This window comes from Temnothorax longispinosus, chromosome 1 (assembly GCF_030848805.1).
Source record: "Temnothorax longispinosus isolate EJ_2023e chromosome 1, Tlon_JGU_v1, whole genome shotgun sequence".
NCBI lineage: Eukaryota > Metazoa > Arthropoda > Insecta > Hymenoptera > Formicidae > Temnothorax > Temnothorax longispinosus.
In genome coordinates, this window is record NC_092358.1 from 13,082,555 (window position 1) to 13,098,071 (window position 15,517).

The 15,517-nt window shown below is 31.2% G+C and overlaps 1 long non-coding RNA gene across 1 annotated transcript; it reads left to right on the top strand.

Moving 5' to 3' along the window:
* Window positions 1–9,877: 9,877 nt before the first annotated feature.
* LOC139810055 (uncharacterized) lies at window positions 9,878–13,672 on the top strand. The gene is made up of 4 exons (XR_011731237.1): window positions 9,878–12,076; window positions 12,262–12,424; window positions 12,838–13,040; window positions 13,124–13,672. It is a non-coding gene; the product is annotated as an uncharacterized lncRNA (long non-coding RNA).
* Window positions 13,673–15,517: the final 1,845 nt, after the last annotated feature.

Genomic DNA, 15,517 nt, shown 5'->3' on the forward strand with positions numbered 1-15,517 from the left:
TATATATAAAAAAACCACGTTGTATAAAATTTTATAGATAGAATTCCATCCCGAAATTTGACATGAACTATAAGATCTAAAGTGAATTTTATATCTTTAATAATATTATTTTATTATTGTTAACAGTATTTTTCTCCTGTAGTGATCCTTAATATTCGAATAACGGGTTAAAGACTTTAAACAATAATAAAATTTAAATGTTTATATCTGTATTATTTCGAAAATGCGAATTTATGATCTGTTTTATTTAAATTTTCACGTATCTCTCTATGCCAAGTTACATGTCGTAATTTATGAAAATGTATTCAGGATCATCAAGTCATAGCATTTTAGATAAATTCAACGATGGCTGCTGACTGGTGAAAGCCAGCTAGCACGATGGAAAGTTGTACCTTTCATCCAAATCTTCTTTGAGAACACAAAACACTAAATTCTTATTTATAAATTAATTAAAAAATTGTGTAAATTATTATAAAATACACTGTAGTTCGTGTTATATATTGTAATATACTATGTTCCTTGATGTAGTTTCTATTTTATTCTGCTTCAAACTCTCTTCTTTTTTATGACAGAATGCTACTAATATATTTAATGTATATCTCTAAACTTTTTGCAATTAACCCTCCATAATGCATGAATAAAAAATGTGCCTAAATAGTACTAGTAGTAATTAAATAGCAAATATTGTTTTTTTACATATTATATTCTTTAAGTATATACTTTGAATATATTTCAAATCTAAATATTTATTTTCTTTTTTGTTTATATGTACACATATAATTAAAAAAAATTTTTAATGTACTTTTTAAACAAACTTTAAAAAAAATATACATATATATTTGAAATTCTTTTTAAAATATATTTAATCTAACAATCTCGCAACTGATTACCTTTTGTTTGATGGAATGTGTAAGCATTCGATATTCGGTCCCTCAGTAATTCGCACAGCTTTGCGGAAATCACAGTTATAATAGTTTTATACAAAAAGTACAGAGAATACAAAAAATAGAAGTTCTATGTCAAAGTTTCACCATATTCGTTTTAACTATAACTTTCTCGCACTGTCTTCAAAATAAATCAAGTGTGTCCTATGCTTCACAATGTACACTAGGTGACCGGCAAATGTTGACTGTGGCTTCTAGTGCGCCCGAATTACCGAGTGCACTGTGGAAACGTCAGATCATGAAGTCTTGACTATAGTACAAGCGCGAAGCGATCCGTTAGGACTATGGGGACGAGAAAATAACTGGAGAGAGTGCAAGATTGCGGGAACGTAAAATTTTTAATAAGAGGAGGTGTTGGCGAGTGAAACTAATAGTTTAACGAGGACGTCGCAGTTACCCTTTTAAATAAAATATACTTTTTACAAAATACATATCGTCTACATGTTATCTGTATAAAAATATTAACAATATTAGAAAAAATAGCGTAGCAAAGAATTTCGCATATTGATGATTGTATATACAGGGTGTCCTATTTTAAATGCCCAAGGCAAATATCTAAAAAAATATGGAAGATACAAAAAAATGTTTCAGGCAAAAGTTACATGATTTGAAGGGGGCCTCATGATGAAAATATGGACTTGACCTTGAGTGACCTTTTCAAATCAATGTGATCGATGTTTTTTTAAATAGAACTTCCCTTTATTGCATATTCTTGTAGAATTTGTCAAGACGTTTTTAAAACACTATGATAAAGCTCTCTTTTGTTAAGAATTTTCTGAGATATTTCAAAAATTTTGTCATTTTAATTTTTAATATAAAATATGAAATATCTCGTATAGTGTTCACTTTTTGATAACTTTACCTTGATACTTTTATACATGGAATAATGAAAGAAATCGATTATTGTAAGAAAAAAAACAGAAAAAATTATTTGAAAATTGAATGCATCTTGTAGACGCATTCAATATTGCAAAATTGCAGATGTAAAAATATTATTATTCGCTTCCTTTCATTATTCTACGTATAAAAGTATGAAGGTAAAGTTGTAGAAAAGTGAATACTTCACCAGATATTTCATATTTTATATTAAAAATATTATAACAAAATTTTAAATATCTCAAGAAATTCTTAACGAGAGAAAAATTTATTATAGTGTTTTGAAAACGTCTCGACGAGATCTACAACTTTTATCTCAAGGAAAAAACAAGTTCCATTTAAGAAAACATCGATCACATTGACCTGGCCTTGAAAAGGTCACTCAAGATCAAGTCCATATATTCATCATGTAACCCCCTTCAAACATGCAACTTTTGTCTAGAACATTTTTCCGTATCTTCCATATTTTTATGGAATAAAGATATTTGCATGGGACATTTAAAATGGGACACCCTGTATATATAACGCACTTCAACGTCTCTTCTTTAAGTTTGTCCAGGCTACCTTACATAGATTACACTCCCTCTATATATTTTTAATGACCAGTATAAGGATCATTAACGAGAGATCTATTCCTTTTTACAATTACACTCTCTGTACTTTCATCTTTCTCTGCTTAAAGCAGATCTATATATAAACTCGCTTTATTTTAAATACAGATAGTACAGTCAAAAAAGTAGCTAAAACGAATACGGTGAAACTTCGTTCCGGTACGTAACCTGTGATTACATTGTACATGATAACGGCAAATGTAGGTATACATTGCACAATCTACGTTGCGACAAGTTCTCTAAATTGCACCTCCTTGTTTTTAGCATTGGATGTAAAAAATTAGTAGTCGATAACTGCATATTATATACTTTTTTAATTTTGATAAACTAAAACACAACAACATATAGCACGCGTTATTTTTCATTTATTTTTTGCCAATATTTAAAAACAAATTATTAATTCATATGCATTTATGTTGATAATGTAATCTTTTTTATAACTTTGTCCACAAAATGAATTACTAGAAACTGGTAACTAAAATAACTTTTTATTTGTTGAATCTACAAAAAAATATTTAAGAGAACAGTTACATTGCCATGCATTTTTTAATAAGAAATCAACATCGTCGATAATTTTTTAAATAAAACAATGTAATTTTTCTTACATATAATTCGTTTAGTACAAATTTATTAACTTAACTTAATTAATCTAAATTTATTTTTATTGCGTTAACTAAAATTTTTATGTTCTAATACATTTATTATCTTTCCAGAGACATTGCATAAAATTTTCATCAACTAAACAATTTTGTCATTAAGTGACATTGCGTAAATCAGACGCTATAAACCTCCAGCAAATATTGCGTGGTACTAACCTTTCCCATAGAAAGTCGTTTGATTGCCTAAATCCTTGAACTGCGCGAAAAATTCATATTGGCAAATATCTTTGCTTTTCATTGCCAAATAATGATAGACCTCTCGCCTCCAGATTATACTTCAACATTGATTATACTCTAATATTGATCTTTGAACATGTAAACATATTTTATATTTGTTATTGTACGATTTTTTTTATAAAAGAAGATATATTATATTGTAAATAGAGTAAATAATTATTAAAGTGAATCTTAACAGAACGCATATGCGAAGTTTTGCGATCTTCTCATTGAGAGAAATGTAGGTAAATTGAAGGTGGAATGGAAACACTTCCCCACCTAAAACTGGTGAAAGGATGACGCTGCCAAACTGGGTCGCAACAATTGACTTGATGCACGAACAGGAGAGAGATATATAAGGGCGATATGCCATATATTAATGACATAATACGTTTTATGCGATATTATGTAAATAGTATCCCCAACAAAACATATACAAGATGTAGAAGAAGAAAACCTTCATCCATGCAATAATCAATTTTTCTCACGTGCTTGTTTCAATACAAATTATCTTTTAAAAAACTGCTAACAAAACAAGAAAGTAAAAACTCTAATACATTAGATGAATTATTTTAAACAATGTTAATTTTTTGATATTTTTATTTTACAATTTTTTGATATTTTATTTTATTTTTTATTTTATTTTACAATTTTATTTGATATCTTATTTTACAATTTTAATTTAAAAAATTTAAGTTACTATTGAGATGACGCACAAACCTTCATAAGATATATAAATAAATTTTTTAAATTCTCGATATTAGTTGATAGAAGTTTATGTATGATATGCTATATATATAATATTTTATTAAAAATAAATATTAACAGTAAAAATAAATCATAATTTTTATTATATGTACCTATTTAAATTGTTTAATTAGAAATTAACCTCAGTTTCATTATGTGGCCAAAACTAGTACTTATTGTGGCGAAAACTGGTGTTTTGGTGGCCAAAAACGGTGAAATCGGAACTTATGATATAATTTTTATTTTTGAAATGTTTATTTAAATTTATTTGTTTGCCGATCTTAAGTTTCTTATCTAAAAGATTCTTAAGAATATATTAAAGTAGTTAAAAGCGTTACATAACAAAAAGAATTTAATTAAAACGTATTTATTTCGTCAAAAATCCTTAAAGTGGCCACAAACGGTGCACTGACCCTATTACGCCATAATTGTGAAAAAGGGTGAATCAATAATACCTATCGCTGAAATGATTACGTCTGAGCATGACATTCCATCGATAAGCACATTGTTAAAAAGGTATCGACAGTTTGCCGAAGTAAACCAAAGGAAATGGCCACTTTTTAAAGTTGTAGTCCCTTACAAAAAAGTATTACTGACTAAATACTTAAAATCTCAGTGATTTAATACTGTCAATATTTATTTGGGAAATACTGGGAAAATACTGGTAGTGATAAATATTATAGGTAGTGATTAATACTACACAGAACTACTGGTGCTTAGTATTGAATTACTCACCAATATTTCGATTTCCGATATTTACCCGGCATAAAAAAAAAAATTTTTTTTTTTTCGAAATTTTATTACTATTTTATAACTAAATTTGTTTCTTAAGATGCAGTCTATAATTATAAATATTTTCTCGTATTTGAAAAACACTTACCTTGGTGGGATCGAACTCGGGACCTCTGGATCGTGAGCCAACTGCCTTACGTGGTAGACTACTTCTTAATTTGATGTAAGTGTTATATATAGTCTACATGTGTCATAACCAGCGCAAATATATAATTTTTCAAAAATCATCTTAAGAAACAAATTCAGTTTAAAAAGAGTAATAAAATTTTGAATTGAATATTAAAATGATATCCTCAGTACTATTTCAAAACTTGTACACTTTTATCAAGACGAATTAGTACAGACCTTCATATAAAATGTATTTGTGCCTTACTTTTATCTCTTTTCCTTAATATTATCAGGAATTACTTATTATAATGTTTCTATACAAATTGTAGTACTGGTCAGTGATTAATTTCACATGGAATATTCAGTTCAGTACTTGAGTATTAATATTAAAATACTGGCCAGTGATTTATTACACATGGAATCCTTGGTTCAGTACTTCAGTACTAACATTGAAATACTCATCAGTAATTCAACACAAGTATTTATTACACAAGTATTTTTCACCTAATATTAAATGCTTTCTCATCAGAAATTTAATACTAAGTATTCAATACTCGTCCTGTATTAAATACTACTTTCATAAATTACTGACCAGTAATAAAATACTATGCAATACTTGGATCACAGTGATTCAAGTACTAATAAATACTTAATTTTAGTATTATTAATACACAAAATAAGTATTTATTACTAACCAGCTAGTAATACTTTTTTGTAAGGGGTGGTAGATTGGAGTTGGGCATTAATAAACTCCCTTATGAATGAATGGAATAGATGTGACATCACAGAATATTTGGAACGTGTGTACTCCAGTTTGGATAAAGGGACTCCGATTGAAGAAGAAACGTACTTTCTTCCTTTGAATTCGTCGCGCTACAGTAGTTGGTAGTAGGCCGAAATCGGTAACACTGAACAAGAGAGATAGATAGAGAAAGAGATAGAAAATGATAAGCACGTGTGCGTATCTTGCAAAATCATTGAGATAGAAAGATTGTTTAAATAAAGAGTAATTAGAAGTGTAACGGAGAAAGAAACTTTAATTGTCGTTTCTCTTGTTACAGGTAAGATTGTAAATATTGTACATAAATGGTTAAAACATAGTAAATAAAATTTAAATCTCTTGTTACAGAGCAACACATTGGTTTTTTTCTTGGAAAATCCTCAATAATAGAAATCCATCTTACAAAACGACAATTTCAGTTAATTAAAATAATGGATAAATTACAATTTGAATTTACAATAGTCGCTTCTCCAAAAGACGAGAAGTCGGCTACGATAGCCATAACCTCAATTAGAACAGAAGATGGATTGACGTATGTCTTACAAGGAGACCAGGGATACATAGCCAACCATATAGAATTAATGAAAACAGAGAATTATTTGAAAGCAAAGAATAGTTAAAAAAAAAAACATCAGTCAAGAAAAGTGTGGATCTCTATGACAGAAGAGTTGAGAAAAATTTATATAGATAAGGATGGTAATATACAGTTTGCAGGTGAATACTTACAAGAAATAGAAGAAAAAGACAGAGCTGATATAAGAAAGGATGATTTGAGTAAGATACTAGAAAAATTGGTGGAAACATCACAGAAAAAAGGAGAGAAAAATTTAAAACATATTGCAGAGAAGTATATGATTGAGAAATTCACTAGTATGCACTCAAATGCCAAACAATGGATAGAGACATTTGAGAAGAAATGTACAAGATTTGATATCACAGAAGATGAAATAAAAATAGAGATATTAAGATTGTTTTTAGATAAATCTTGTTCAGACTGGCACTGTGCAACGTTAACGAAGTTGACAGTTACTGCTAAATGGATTGAATGGAAAGATAGATTCCTAGAGACCTTTGCTGATAAAGGATGGAACACGGTATGATATGCTTTGTCATTTAGATATAAAGAAGGATCTCTTATCGATTATGCAATGAGAAAGGAAAGACTTCTGCTAGATATGAATAAAAATATGGATACAAAAACATTAACGACCTTAATAGCAGTGGGACTGCCAGACTTCATTATGAATAAAATAGATAAAGAAGAATGTGAAGATTCAACAAAACTGTTTAATGAAATAAGGAGGTATGAGAGTTTAATGAATAAAAAAAGTTTTCCAAAGAAGAAAGAAGAGAAATTTAAAAATAAAAAAAAGACTGAAGAAAAAAGGCCATGCAAGAACTGTGAAAGTTTAAGCAAAGGCATCAGATATCATCCGGAGAAGTCATGCTGGTTTAAGAAGAAAGAAAATAATAAACCTAGCGTTGTAGGAAACAACTCAGTAATAGAGGTAGAATTGAACACAGAGGAAAAAAACTAGATATAACACCATTAGTCAAAATCAAAGTATTACTAGAAGATAAGTTGGAGATAGCGGGATCTATGACTCAGGGTCTCAGATCTCACTAATAAATTCAAAATTAGTTAGAGTCATAGAAGATAAAGATATAAATAAAATACATTTAAAAACGGCTAATGGTGTGAAAAGAACAAATGGTCTAATAACTATTAAGGTAAAAATCTTTAATATTGAAAAATGACAGATGTACATATTGTTGAAAGATATGATTTTGGAAGATTTTATTATAGGACTACACATGATATAAAAGTTTAAGCTAGTCCAGAATGAAAATTTAGCGATAGAATACAAATTTAGCGATAGAATACAAATTATAAACAAAATAAGATAGAAATGTATTCAGTGAATTTTAATAAACATATAAAAGAAAGTGAATTTGAAATAAAAATAAACCACTTGGATATAAATAAAAAGAAAAAGATAGAAAGACTGATAGAAGAATATAAGACGGTGTTTGCAAAGGATAAGTACGACATAGGTACTGTAAAAGATTATGAAGCTCGGATAGATCTATTGATTGATAAATATTGCAGCAAGAGGCCGTATAGATGCACAATAGAAGATAGAAAGGAAATTGAAGAACAAGTTGCAAATCTTTTAAAGAGACACCGCATTGAAGAATCATACAGTCCATTTGCAGCACCAGTAACATTGGCATTTAAAAAAGAGGAAAACAAAAAATCTAGACTTTGCATTGACTTTAGAGACCTAAATAAAATAATAGTACCACAAGCTCAACCATTCCCGATAATAGATGATTTGATAATAAAAACGAGAAACTGCAGATATTTCACAACACTGGATATAAACTCGGTTTTCTGGTCTATTCCACTCCGAATTGAAGACAAAAATAAAACAGGTTTCGTTACACAAGATGGACACTTCCAATGGACTTGCCCACCATTTGGCTTGAAAACATCACCGGCAATTTTTCAACGGATTCTAAGTAGCATTTTAAGAAAACATCGATTAACAGGATTTGCAGTGAACTACATTGATGATATCTTGATATACTCACCGTCGTTTGAGGAACACATGGAACATATAAAACAGGTATTGGAGGCAATAACAAAAGAAGGTTTTAGATTGAAGTTTAAGAAATGCACATTTGCCTTGGATTCAGTAAAATATTTGGGCCATATAATCTAGAACAACTCGGTAAGACAAATTAAAGACAACTTAGCTTCAATTAGAGATTTCCCCACTCCAAAGACACAAAAGGATATAAGACGGTTTTTGGGGAAAATAAATTTTTATCATGAGTACATACCAAGAAGCGTAATAATTTTAGATCCGTTACATAAGCTGTTAAGAAAAAAATTAAAAGTATGTATGGTCGGAAGAGTGTGAAAAATTATTTAAGAAAATAAAAGAACTTCTGTGCTCCCAACCAATATTAGAGATATTTGATAAAGATCTGCCTATAAAAATTTACACAGATGCATCATTAGAAGGTATTGGCGCAGTGCTGAAACAAGAGCAACCAGATAAGAAAGAAAACCCAGTTGCATATTTTTCGAAAAAACGTAATGAAATGCAAAAAAGAAAAAAGCTATATATCTAGAGTGTTTGGCAATAAAAGAAGCGGTAAAATACTGGCAACAATGGCTTATAAGAAGATCCTTCACAGTATACAGACCATAAGCCTTTGGAAAATTTAAATATAAAATTTCTCGGGTCGGTACATAAATTATTTTTCAAACCATCCTATGAAATACAAAATTAACATCGTAAGGAATTTGGTTGATCGGGCGATTCTTTTGTCCGACGCGCGGTTTCACAATTCTAATATTAGTAAAATAAAAAAGATTCTTATTAATAATTGTTACCCGAAGAAAATTGTTGATAAATATGTCAATGTCCGACTTGGCGAATTGCGAAATCGTAACAACAATGATCTTGTCAGTAGCGAAGTGGCCCAAGATCCTCGAAGGTGCATTACTGTACCTTACATAAAGGGCCTTAGCGAGAATGTTAGCCGTACAATGCGAGACATGAACTTTAGAGTTCTTCACACCATCCCGAAGAGATTGGATTGTGTCATTAGGAAGGGTAAGGACGTGTTGCCGAATCTCAGTCAGACTGAGTTAGTTTATAAGATTGATTGTGCAAATTGTGATGCGGTATATATTGGCCAGACAAAAAGGCATTTAGAAACACGTCAAAGAACATCGATGTGATATTAGGAAAAATGTAGATAATCATTCTGTTGTGAGCAAACATCGTCTTACACACAATCATGATTTCAAGTGGCAACATCCGAAAATTTTATACAAAGAAAAACATTTCAAAAAAAGAGAAATATCGGAAATGTTTTTCATTAAAAAACATGATTGCACAATCAATTTACAAAACGATACTGAGAGCCTGCCATCTATTTATAACCGGGTCATAGGTATTACTTAGTCGGCCCTGTATATTCGGTTCTGCTCGTTTTTCCATCAGAGCGCCGTTTGCTATCCGCGGATTACGTTTGACAACTTCATTTCGACTTTGACTGTCTTACTGTTCGGACGTTGTGCCTCGATATGGCTGGTGACGTTTTGATTTCACCGTTTGTTTTGGAACGCATAAGAATTGTAAGCTTTTAACTAATTTTTACAGTGTTAATTAATTTTATTGTTTTTGACCAGCGCGATATTGTAACGATTTTGTATAGTTTTTCTATTGTTAAATGTATTATTTTCTCTTTTGTTTAGTTTTGCGTTTGTCTTGACGTTGTCAGGACACCACGTCAACGATGCAATTTGTTATGCGGATCGGTGTAACTTAAATTAAAGCACTTGATAAGGACCGGAATTCGGTCGAAACGTCGTGCAATCTTGTTTTAATTGGCCAGTTGGGTCGAAAATAAAACGACTTATTTTGAATTATTTGCTGGCGACGGAAATTGTTTTGTTTAAATATAAAAGCAAGAACAGATGAAGAACTGGGTGATCTAACCTATTATTTATCGCAATATGATTTCAAGAAAACATATTTACCAGGGGAAAAAAATTTGGAAGCAGACTGTCTGAGCAGAAACCCAGTGTTGGAAGCAAAAGAGAACAAAGAGGAACTGTTGAGAATAGTAAATTTAATAAAAATAGATGATATAAAAAGAGATCAAGAGAAAAACCGGGCAATAAAAAACGAGAGACCAGACATGATAAAAAAAGATGGAATATTCTATAAAAAAGTAAGAAAAAAAGAAAAAATAGTTTTGTCAGAAGATTTCAGTAGGAAGATCATCAAAGAAGTCCACGAGGAATGGTGTCATATAGGCATCAGACAAATGCAGAAGAAAATTAGCCCGGTCTACACAGCGACAAACTTTACAAGAAATATAAAAGAAGCATGCAAAAATTGTGAGGTATGTAAGAAAAATAAATCGAGAGGTCAAGGAAAATACGGGTTAATGTCATACTTGGGACCAGCAACGAAACCGTTTGAAATAATGTCAATAGACACCATTGGCGGCTTCGAAGAATCTAGATCAACGAAGAAATATTTACATCTGCTAGTAGACCATTTTACAAGATATGCTTTTATTTCAACATCAAAGACACAGAGCGCTAATGATTTTATCAAATTAGTGAAAAATGTGACGGAAACAGATGAGATCGAAGTGATCCTCACAGACCAATATCCAGGAATCAACTCAAAGAAATTTAAAGAATTCCTAGAAGAAAATAAGATAAAACTGGTTTTTACTGCAGTAAATACACCTTCCTCCAATGGTTTGAACGAGAGACTAAATCTAGAATAAATGAAAGGAAAGAGAAAATAGCTTGGACAACAGTGGCAAAAGAATGTATTGAAAAATATGTTACGTTCGGGTTTTTTAATCGGAACGTCGGAGTGGGTTCATGTGCATCGAAATGTTAAAGCATTTGAAATATTTTAAGGCAAACTCGAAGGTAAGTTAGAATCATTTGTTTCTTTGGAATTTTGACTCGCGCTACACTCTCTAAGGATGAGACAAATTTTCTGTGCTAATATTTCCGTCTGAAGGACTCTCGGTTTTTCGACAACAGGGCCTGGTTGAGGCGCATTGAGGACGCCCTGAATGTCAACGGGAGGTTCTGTTGGTGCGGCCTGAGACGGAGCGGGGCATAATGTGCTGGGATCAAACTCGCCGGCCGTATGGTAGGCTCGACGCAGTCTGTTTAACTGGTAGGCCCGGCCGGACCGCCTCGATCGCACCATTAACGGCGACGGACTTACCGTAAGGTTGCTTACTCTGCTTCCAGCTCCTGCTTAATAGGGGTATTTCGATCTCCCTCGTCTTTCAATCGTATGCCAAGTTGTGTGCGTGTGTCCTTGTGGCGGTGTACGCGATAGTTAGTATTTTATAATATAATTTTATTGGATAATTTTAGGAACAAGGAAATCAGAGAACGCCCTGCGGGAGGCGCGCATCTAAGGTAAGGACCAGCGAGAACGGCCCTGAAGGAGGCGCGCATCGACGCGAGGATCTAGAGATCCTCCAGAGAGGGATCGGACTAAGCGGGTATCGTTTTCTATTGGTCGGCGGCCATTTGTCTCAAAACCGGAAACAGAGAGAAAAAGAGCGAGCGAGTAAGAGAGACAGCCATACAGACTGGGCAGACTGGGCCACTGGGCTGCGATCAGTTATGGCGGTAATACATGAGAGAATACGTGATTTCGTGCTTTTCTTCGCCGCTGATCCTCATTTCTACGACTATTTTTACCGATTTTTACGTGACTCTAAAGTGAGTGTGAATGCGTGAAAGTATTGATCTCGACCCGAGGCATCTATTAGGTAAGCATATAACGCCGTAACTGATACGTTTCTTATATTATGCGTTGATGCCGTTGACCCATGTTATTTTACGCTATGCTGAAAAAATGTAAAGGAAAAAAACTACAGTCATAATTTGCATGTAGTTTATTAACATATTACATAACCTATACAATTATTTATAAATACGTATGTTTTATTTACAGAAAAAGAAATATGACGGGTTGCAGTGCGGATTATTGTACGAACTCATCGAGCAAAGGCTTCCAAATGTGTAGATTCCCACAAGAAGAGAAAAGAAGAAAACTGTGGATCGCTAATGTTAACCGTGCAGACTGGGTTCCTGGAGTGAATTCGACATTGTGTTCAGTAAGTATGGTACAAACATAATATATTTATTTGACTTATGTCCATTTTTATCAATATAGATTAATTTTAATCACGGTTTAATCTTTTTCTAGTTCTTAAAATTAGAGAAAGATAAAAGATAAGTTAAGCCAAAGTCAAAGTTAATCTGCATTGGTAGAAATGGATATTAATGATAAGAAAAAGTTTTAAAATAAATTTTGCTTATTTAAAAGTTAATGTTCTTTGCATTTTTTATAAAAAAGATCACTATAAGTATTAATTACTACTTATCATTTTTACTATTAACTATTACTTATTATTTTTAAGGACTAAATAGAATTAACAAAAATAACAAAGTTTTAATACACAAAAATAATCTATATTTTATTGTTATTTCTTATTTTTCTAATTAAATTGCTCAATATTTTTTTCAGATTCATTTCTCAGATGAGATGTGGGAAAAAACACGGGGAAGTAAACGCCGCTTGAAATCTACAGTAGTTCCAACTATTTTTGGTGATCGTCTGATACCAGTAAATACATCTGAAGAAGATGATGAATCAAGGAATATTCCTGCTCATGAAAATTTTAATGAAACATCCGCAAGAAGCACAGGAAGAAATACCCGTAAATAATGGTAAGATCTCATTACATTACAGTAGTACATTTATTAGTGGTAATATAAAAACAATTAAACTGATCTGTTCCAATTTGAAACAGGTAAAAACGTGGATTATTCCCGCGGAATTTGATCACGCCGAGGCGGAGTCGAGGCACTTGATTTACGAAGCGGACACCGATGCGGATCACAAGCTGACGAAGAACGAGATTTTGGAGAAATACGACATCTTCGTCGGATCTCAGGCGACGGACTTCGGAGAGGCGTTAGCGAGGCACGATGAGTTTTAACGAGGTGCAATCTCATAAGAAAAAGAAATTACTAACGAACAAATTACTTATAATACTTAAAGCTATTTAAGATCTAGTTTATCTACGAAAAAGAATATTTATCTACTTGCCTTAATAAATAGATGTGTTATATATCAGTGGGTATTCACATAATTGATACAGTAGATAGAAGGAATGCATGAAATGCTATAACTGCCAAAAATTGTGACTGAAGGATATAATATCGAAGTGTGTGCCTGTAAATCTAAAAACAACTCTATGCCCTGCAACTCAACAGTAAGAAATACACATTCACTGTTAATTATTTCTGTAGCTACAGTCGTTTTGCTGTTTATGTATAAAATTTTTGAAATTCCCTGACACTTTCGGCTTATTCTATTTCTTCGATATGAATAATTGTACAAATTATGTATATTTGATATTTATTATAATTTATGTGTGCAACCAGAGAGAAACCTGAGAGCGGCCATCACCGCCGTAGAGTTAGCAAACAAATTGAATATTTTGGAATTATTCTTTTTCATATAATTTGGGAATCATTTGGGGAAGTTTGGGAAAATTGTTTAAACATTTGGGAAAGAATAGATTTTTTGTTATTAACAAAATTTATCGAGCGTCAAGTTAGCAGATAGTGACTATGTTTAATGTTTATTATAAATGGAATCGATTGGAAATCATTTGGGGATGACATCTTCATTGTAATTTTTATTTGGGAAAAGTCGGTTTTTTTGTAATTTAAATAAATCTTTGTATTAACACAGATTAATAGACAGATAGCCAAAAGTCCGGGTTGAGACGAGACCAGCATTTCTCACTGGTTTTAGCGCCATACCGTGTAGCGGCCAATGCAGTAACTACGTTCTTAAGATAAAGCGGGTCATTTTCGGACGAAGTCGCTAACAGTCGAAAAGTCGCGTTGTTAAGGCTATTTTCTGTAACTCTTATAACTACAGTTTCGTTATCATCGTTATATTATCGTTGTGCAGATATAATATATGATAAAAAAGCTGCGCAACGACAATATAATGATAACGAATTGTTGTTAATAGTTATAGAATCAGAGCACTGATCTCTAAGCCGAGAACTCCGCGTGACGTGTTAGAGAAGTTATATTGCAATCAAAATTAAGTATGTTAATTGTTAGGATTTTTAGCCCTTAGAAATTTGTTATGTCAATTGTAGTTAAAAAGATATTGATGATTAACATAGAGTCTATTGCATCAAAGTTGCGACTTACATAGACCATTATATAATTAAGAAACTATGAAATTTTTCTTGTTACTCAAACTCAAGAGTTTTTCAGGTTGCTAAATATTAATCTGATGTTAAATTCAGTTGATAAATTCAAAATGTCGGTGCCATATAGCGGCGGCCGGATATCAAAAGTAAAAATTCTATCATTTTTATTTTTAATATCCGCTATTTTTAATTAACTTTGCCATCCGATTAATATTGCGGTTATTTAAAAAAAAACCCTTAACTTTGAATACATAATTAAAAAATAATTCATAAATTCTGAATGGTATATGTATATAGTTGCAACTTTTTGACGCAATAGATTCTGTGTTAATCTCAATGTTAATAATCATGCATCAATTATATATTTTTAATTATAAATAACATAAGAAATTTCTTTTAAGAACAAATAAAGGTTAAATATTTTAATTTGCGATGCTTCTTTAATAAACTTATTCTATTAATTATATTTATTATTTATACTATGTAGGAAAGTTTCATGTTTGTATATCAATTAAAATTTCAAATAAACTTTTATGTAATTCCCCTGGTAATTTCATAAAATTAATATTTTCATCAAATTAAACTGCCAAATACGGTCAGGCTGAATTTTGTTCACCTATATAGTAACAATTTTTCGTGTGAATTTTAAAACTATATTCTTTTGCTTCGTCAACTACACGCGCCGTACTTTTAATCTTGAAACGCAGTCTGAAACTGAAACGTACAATTACATAATTAAATTGATAATCAATTTAACAATACCGATACTATACCCATCTCCACACACACCGCAAAGAATGTTACAAAAATATTTTTAATTTATAGTTTATAAAATTATTGATTATAATTTTTATTTTTCTTTAAATTTTAATTAATATCTAATATTTTTAATTTCAGTTTATAAAATTAATTTTTATTTTATTATTAATTTCTTAAATTTTAATTTATTAATTTAATCAAGAAATA